Source organism: Triturus cristatus, chromosome 5_1 (genome assembly GCF_964204655.1).
Source record: "Triturus cristatus chromosome 5_1, aTriCri1.1, whole genome shotgun sequence".
NCBI classification, from domain to species: Eukaryota; Metazoa; Chordata; class Amphibia; order Caudata; family Salamandridae; genus Triturus; species Triturus cristatus.
Window position 1 is genome coordinate 925,657,647 of NC_140587.1, and position 8,082 is coordinate 925,665,728.

General features: G+C 47.1%; 1 long non-coding RNA gene across 2 annotated transcripts in view; it reads right to left on the reverse strand.

Annotated features, from left to right (window-relative positions):
• LOC146832684 (uncharacterized) overlaps positions 1-7,524 on the reverse strand; it is a 49,588-nt gene extending 42,064 nt beyond the window's left edge. For both annotated transcript variants that reach the window (XR_014961319.1, XR_014961320.1), the window contains exons 1-2: positions 7,482-7,524; positions 7,333-7,384 (exon numbers count right to left, since the gene is read on the reverse strand). This is a non-coding gene — a long non-coding RNA (uncharacterized LOC146832684). The remainder of the gene's footprint in view (positions 1-7,332; positions 7,385-7,481) is intronic.
• Positions 7,525-8,082: the final 558 nt, after the last annotated feature.

Sequence of the window (8,082 nt, forward strand, 5' to 3'; positions counted from 1 at the left end):
AAGTCAGCAGGCCAGCACAGCAGGCAGTTCCTTCAGAGCGGCAGTCCTTTCGGCAGTACACCAATCCTACTTTCCGGCAGAGTATCTACTGGGGTCCAAAAGTTTTGTGAAGAGGTGGTGTCTGAGGTCCAATATTTATGCCTGAGCCCTTCCTCTGGAAGGTTGGGGCCGCTTCTAGAAATTCTATTTGAAGTGCACAGGCTTCCTGCCTTCCCTGCTCTGGTTTCAAACTAAATACAGGTGTATACAGCCCTTTGTGTGGAGGCAGGACAGCCTATTCAAGTGCAAGTAGGGCTGTGCCCAGCTCTGAACTCCCATACCATGCCAGTGATGGCCAATCCAGGCACACCTAAGCTCTCTATTGTGTGTGGCTTTCCATGAGGAATTCCCAATGCGCAACTGTCAGCTACACTCAGTTATGTGAACCAGAGAAAGTCTACAGGCACTATATGGTTAAGGCAAGAAAATGCTACCCTTCTAAAATTGGCATTTTCAAAATTGTACTTTAATATCCTACTATACCATGAGGAATTTTCACTTGAATTCCAAAGACACCAAACATGAACTGGTTACCTACTCCTATTTGTAAATTATCATTTATTAAATCTAATAAGGTAACTCAAATGTAAGCCTATGGGAGAGGTAGGCCTTCCAGTATTGAAAAACAAATGTAAGAGTTTTTCATTACCAGGATATAGAAAACTTAAAAGCACATGTCCAACCTTTTAAATTCACTGCACCCTGCCCTCTGGGCTGTCCAGGTCTAACAATGTTGCCTTCTCAGGTAGCACAAATCAAAGTTGACTACACTGCCAATCTATGGGGGCATGTTGAAGATGAGCAGTCCAGTGGCGTTAGGCCAATAAAGTTTATAACCTGAGATGCTGTAGTCCTGAACCACCAGTGTAGTGGCTTTAAAGGCTCTAAACAGAAATGGGGCAACATACACACAATGAAGAGCTTGCTGCTGGTTTTTAATGTTGTGTGGTCATAAGATCTAAAGATCAAATCGACTCTATTAAACATGCTGAGTTTCTTTGTTTAAACAAGCTTTCTATTGGTATTCGATGAAAAGCAGAGGATGGTTGAAGGATTCAGCAACCAGAGTAGCCTGTGACATGGGAAAGATGTCTATTGCCATAGGTGCAATAGCATCAGATGAAATAATTTAAAGATTTGCCAGACATTAAGCATGCATTTTATATTTTCAGTTGTACAGTGGTAGGTGATGGATTGTTCTGCAAATGCAGATGTGGTTTGGTGGATTTCAACTTAGTGTGAAAACACAGATGAACACTGAATCCTAGATCAGGATACCGACCATAATTTATTGGTTGGTAAGGACATGGCCCTTGCTATGCTGAGGCTTTTGTTGTAGCTATAGATGATCATTCAGTCTCAAAATTGATGCTAGCTGTCAGATCAGGAATGATGAGCTTTGAGTCTCTGGACTAATTTGGGATGTGAGGATCCAGGTAAAGCTCTTCTATACTCCTTCTGGGTATCAATTATTCTATTTCTTTATTTATCTTCTTCTATGCAAAACACCTTGGCCCTTGTCATAAAGTTAAATGACAGCATAAGCATACATGTCAATTGCCTGTGCAATCAATTAGACCAATCTTGCCAAAAGTTACCAATTCTATCAGCTATGCTGTTATACACCTCTCCTCAGAGGTTGTGACAGGACACCAGAGTTAAAAAATACCTCCTCTTGAGTACAACCCGTTTATAGCATGCACCCCCTCAGTTCTAATCGAATTCTGCAATATATATTAAATGCAACATGAAGTCAATTATTGAACTTTTGTGGCAACTTTCAAGTTCCTGAGGAAAACACTATTTTTCACACCTTGCTGGTGTTTGAGATAATACATGTAAATAGTGTTGACACCGTCTTATCAGATCATCTAAGATAAACTTCTGAGGGGGGGCAATTATTTTGTTTTACACAGGGGGTGCAGCATTAAAAAGCTTGAAGCATGTTGCTTTAAACTCAGTTTAAAAGGGCTGACCTAGGCTCTACACACAGCAGACATGGGGGTATATTCACAAGAACGTGTGCTAAACATCACCAAAAAATGTTAACGCAACTTTCCACATTGCAGCCTATCGCGGGAAAATAACCCCGTGTCAACGTGGAATTCACAACAAGGCTGTACCATGCGATAGTCTGCCGAAACCGCAGTATCCAAACACAAACTGACCAAACTGACCAACACCCAAACACCATGGAGGCAGCCGGAGCAGGCGCAGAGGATGAGCGCAACTCCACAAGCACCCCGGACGATCAGCCCGGGACCACAGAGACAGGGAAGGGCAAGGATAAGAAGAAGAGGAAGACAAAGTTCAGTCCGCAGGCGAACAGTATCATAGTCATGGAGGTGATGGAACACCATCAACAACTGTTCGTCACCTCCAACGTGTCATTGGGCACCAAAACTGGAATATGGCGGGACATCGTGGACAAGGTGAATGCTGTTGGAGAGCACAAGAGGACAATGAACGAGGTCAAGAGGCGATGGAATGACATCAAGCAAAAGACCAAGGAGAAACTCGCAGCCAACCAGAAAGCAGCAATGCAGACTGAAGGTGGGGGCCCAGCGCCACAGCTCGTGCTGGATGACATGGAGGAGCTGGTGTCGACAGTCATCAGTGTGGATACTGTGGCCGGAGTTGGGGGACAGGACACTGCTCGACAGGAGACAACACAACCGCAACAGGTTGAGTGACCACCAGGTACTTGGGGGACGGTTGGAGATGGCCACCATGGCACACATGCACAATCAAGCAGAGCACAGTGCACACCCTCAATGACTGTGGGTCATTGCCCAGATCTATAGACTGTCACAATGTACAATGCCATGTTGTCTGAGTGTCAAAATGTATAATGCGGCTACATACATGTGGGCACATTGCAATACACCATCTACCCTTCACATTGCAGGGCCACCGTCAACACCCCCTGCAGAGCAGTCCCAGCCACTCTTCACTGATGACAAGGAGGACAACCAAAGCATCGACGCACAAGCCCTCCTAGACATCATTGACATCATCCGTGACTCACCTCCAGGATCAGTGCTGACCAGCTGCATCGAGAAGATCCCACCCACCACCCAAACCAGCCAGCAGGAGGCACCCACGACCCCAGCAGTCTCCCAAGACCCCCAGGAACACCACACGGCCTTCCAACGCTGTGTGCTGGAGGCCCAGTGGGAGACAGCTGAGCAGGTGCAGGTGGGGTTAGACCTCATGGCTACCAAACTGGACGCCATCCATGGGTGTCTAGGCCCGCTCCATGGTCTCCAATGAGCCCTGACTGACATCGCTGGAGTCCTGACGCGGAGAGAAGATCACCTGTCTGCCCAGAGGGGCTCCAGCGATACCAGCCGTGAGCTGGCACACATGCAGAGGCTCATGGAGGACATGGTGCAGATGGAGGCGGAAAGGATGGCAGCCACCGCGGCACACCAGTGAAATGTAGCTGGGATCTGCCATGCCCTGCAGATCATCATCATGGCTTTGCTGCCACAAGGCGTGGCGCAGATGAATGTTGCTGCCCCCACACCATCCACATCTCTGCCCCCTGGTGTGCCATTGCCTCACAGTGCGGTAGATGTATCCCCTCCAGCCCCTGATGTGTCCGTGGCACACAGTGCCTCAGCCGGTACTGCAACACCCACAGGTGGGGCAGAGCACACATCAAGGGACAAGGACGTGGATGGGTTTGTGATCAGGAGGCACTAGCATTCATTTCCACCACCTGACCTGTTACTGCTTGGTGCCGCACATGGCCCCATGACCTCCCACTGACCCCATATACACTCCAATGCACTCACGTTGGACAGCGACATGGACTGCCATATCCTGTTTGATGACCAATGACACGGTGACCAGATTGCGGACTGCACCCTTCCTCTTCCACAGTACTTGTCATCCCGGATGGACTCTGGCTGGCCCTCCACGGGCCCATATTGTGTAGTGTGGTCGGCATTGCCCTGTACCACTCCAGCTGAAGAACTGCACTGGATGTGCAATAAACATCCAGTGACGTACTGCTGTGTTATGTCTTACATCATTCATGTATGAATGTGTGGATGAATGTAGGGACAGTGATTTCCCTTGCGTTAATGATGCTCATCCTGTGGGATACCAGTCAGGGGGTGCTACAGTGCATATTGTGTACCGTGTGCTGTGGACACTACAACAGGGACACACACATCAGTCACTTCCATGTCCGGACAAGAACTGAACCACACTCAGAGCCCACGAGCCATTTTTGCAAGCCCTGCGCTGGTCCGGCATACGCCAGGCCAGACCACTCTGCTTACGCTGCGAGGGGGGCCCACATAGCAACCTGTCGTAGGCGTACTCACTGGTGGTGTGCAGGTCACTGGTCTAGTTGTCAGCATGTCACAGCCACTCCCTGAGGGCAGGTTTGCACGCACACCACACCCATCCGGCACAGGCGTCACAGGCCATGTGACTCCCGCCAACATAAGGGGCCGAGGACGTCACATTTCCCTCTGCTGGTGGTGACTGGATGACAGACGCTCCACAGTTCTCAATCATAAAGGGCCCATGATTTTATGCGCACAGGGTTAGTGGTACCCGAGGCCTTGCGGCCGTCACAGGCCTACCACCACGTGGCGCTGACTGGGGTTGCACAGGGTTAGTGGCACCCGGAGCATTGCAGCCAGCACAGGCACCCTGCCACGGGATGGTGACTTTGGGTGCACTGAGTTAGTGGCACCTTAAGCTGCTGAGCGGGTGTGCAGCCTGCGATGATGCCCTGTCCCGGCGGTCCGGTCAGCTCAGGTTTTGTGTTTCCTGCTGGACCGCAGTGTAGGCCAGATCCAGCGGGCAGCACAGGCCTACCGCCACATGGTGTCGCTTCCAGGATCCCAGAGTTAGTGGCACCCATTGGGCTGAGCTGGTGTGCAGCCTTGATGATGCTGGGTGCACTGGTATGTCCTATGTCATTGAGTAATCAAGAATTAGCACCAAATGTGAGACCTGGTGGCCTGCAGAGCAGGGCTGCATGGTGTGAAGGGTGCCATGTCCGCAGGCCCCTGGCTTGTGGCTTGCAGCGGCATGTGGTGGGACCTCCTGTCTGCACATCGGTGGCGGAAGGTGAGCAGTGATGCCTGGGTGTGCATGGGCAGGCATGCTCCGATGGGCGGCGGGAAGGGCTGGGGTGCCTCTGCCTGGGTGTGCATGGGCAGGCAGGTGATGTTGTCTTGAGCAATTGTGTGTACTGTGCCGATCATGTATCTAGACTCTGTTTCAGATGACGGGTCTGTCTCAGATGTGTTACCTGGTGTACTGCAATACATACCGGCAAGTGGTTGGAGACACACTAGTGGCAGCAGGTGAGCAGTGTGGCCTGGGTGCGCAGGGGTGGCACTCTCTCTCTCTCTTCTTCTCTCTCCCCCTCTCTTCTTCTCTCTCTCTCTCCCCCCTTCTTCTTCTCTCTCTCTCTCTCTCTTCTTATCTCTCTCTCCCCCTCTCTTCTTCTTCTCTCTCTCTCTCCCCCTCTCTTCTTCTCTCTCTCTCTCTCTTCTTCTCTCTCTCTCCCCCTCCCTTCTTATCTCTCTCTCTCCCCCCTCTCTTTTTCTCTCTCGCTCTCTTCTCTCTCTTTCTCTCCCCCTCTCTTCTTCTCTCTCTCTTTCTTCTTCTCTCTCTCCCCCTCTCTTCTCTCTCTCTCTCTCTCCCCCTCTTCTCTCTCTCTCTTCTTCTCTCTCTCTCCCCCTCTCTTCTTATCTCTCTCTCTCTCCCGCCATGTGTCTTCATTTCATTTCAGTGTTCATTTTAATAAAGTTGCATTTGTTGCTTCGAAAGTGAATGTGTGATGCTCATTTTTGTGACAACACATGTATGTCAAAAATATCATGTGGAGAGTGGATCACTAAACCTGAAAAAACCAGGGTATACAATATCAGTACAAAGTACCATTAAGAAACCCTCATTCACGTATAACAGGTGGATTTAAGCGGTATATTTCGATTCTCCGCTCTGTTGTTAACAACGTGACAGCATCATCATTGGGTTAATAATATGCTTCCTCCACCCGGAGGTTGTCCCACTGCTAATTTCAGTAGTGATCTTAAAAAGTAGGTGTTAGTGTATGGTGAAGTGACGTGAAGTGAGATATACTAAAAAACTCGTAAAACCAGTATGTACCTTTAATTAAACTGGGTTCGAGAAAGTTAAAAATGCTTCGTGTGCGCAAGATAGACTAGTTACGGTCTAGTGCACTTGTAAGATGTCCATAAAAAGGTTGACATGTTTCAGCCCTCCATAATGCCCCAAAGGGTCAAGTGGGCTTTCTTCAGGACCTAGCAAAGTGAAGGGGACCCTTTATCTTGGCGGGTCTCCAGTGAAAGAAATGGAAAGATTATTCCACCTGTTCGTTCAATTTGAACCTACAATGAAAAAAGAAAAAAGGGGGGGGGAGGAGGGAAATGGAAAAAGAGAGAACAAACTGATTTGAGTTTGTACGTTGGCTGTATCAATGCTAAAAAACTCAAAGCATCAAACGGTGCAACAACTAGAAAATGGCAATTCTTATAAGGCAAATCAAAAATGGCAATTATTTAACACCACTCATTTTCAGTTCAATATGGCAAACTCAACCCTCTTTTAAGTAAGTACGAAAGTGGCACTGCATCCATTTTGTCATGTTAAAACCACTATGCACAAGTAATCATGAATGAGAGAAACTCAGTGACACCCAGAATGTACTTGTGTCTGAACTCCCCCTCATCAAGGTCCCAGCCAGGTTGATTTCGCTAAAGAATTGGAATACCATTAAACAGAGAAATAAAATACTAATAGTATGGATGTCAAAAGACACATCTAGTATGCCTCATTCTATAGTAATTTCAGAAAGTGACTCGACATTTGCTATCAACGATATAGCTTTTCTATCAGCTTCAAACTGTAAAAAATCAGTGTATTGCGGGACGGATACGTTTTCAAACTGGTGAAATGTTTGTAAGATGGCCCATATTTTTCTCATTTGTGTATCCCGACTAAAAACCTTGTGACACTATCTTGTATCAGTCATAGAAATGTCGTTATATGTTACCTAATAGTAAGGACAGCAATAATTATGAAACATTTTGGCTCAGTGAATTAAGAGAACGCGCAATTTTATACAAGCCAGTATATTCTATCCACAAGCTACGGTACACCTCACTTGAGCATCATTATTACGAAATTCCATTAAATGCATGTGGAAACCGTGAAAGGACTGAGACGCATTACACAAAGACTCAAAACAACGAGTAAATTAACTACGTGAGCACAAAATATAAGTTACAATTGTACCTTGTATCCCGGGTTGTGGGCTACATCGGGTATTAGGGAGGCCGTTCCTGCTCTTAAAGTGATAGAAAGAAGAAGAAAGTACATGAGGGGCACTCTTAGTTAATACATTACGATTTCGTGGCGACGTCCTCGTGTGCTTCTTTCTTTACCTTTGCGGCAGGGGTGTGCGACCAGTGCTGGCTCTACCTCTTGTGACCCGGTACTGATACGGGTACTGCTTGATGAGGTTTAAAAGGGAAAAATCATGAAGAGAAAAAGAGGACTGGAAGTTCGTTTCAAGCCACCATATATCTATTATAATCGACCCCATTTTTTTCTGAAATTAATAAAATTCACCAATTAATGCAAATAGCAAAACCTAGATAACTATAAAAATGTTGGTATCAGAGAAAAATATTTTTAGTTGGTATCAGAAAAAGGTTGGTATCAGAAAAAAGAGAATTCTACATTGGGAAGATGAAATCCTATGTCCACGACGTAATCATGTCTTTAAATAAAGTTGTATTGACAAAATTATTTTTTAATGCTGAGCCACGGGATATTATCATTCAGCCCATGTGTATGTGTCTGTAGACGGTAAACCCATCTTTGCTCCTTTTCGTAAAGTACATTTTCTGCGTTATAATTTTTGGCAGTCAAGGTCTCCAGGATTATCCATTGCAGGTCATTGACTGTATGTCCTTTTTAGGTCTCGCCTGAGCCAGCGCTTTAGCGCTGCTCTCGCGAGAGCTTTTGGAAAAGGGGGATCTG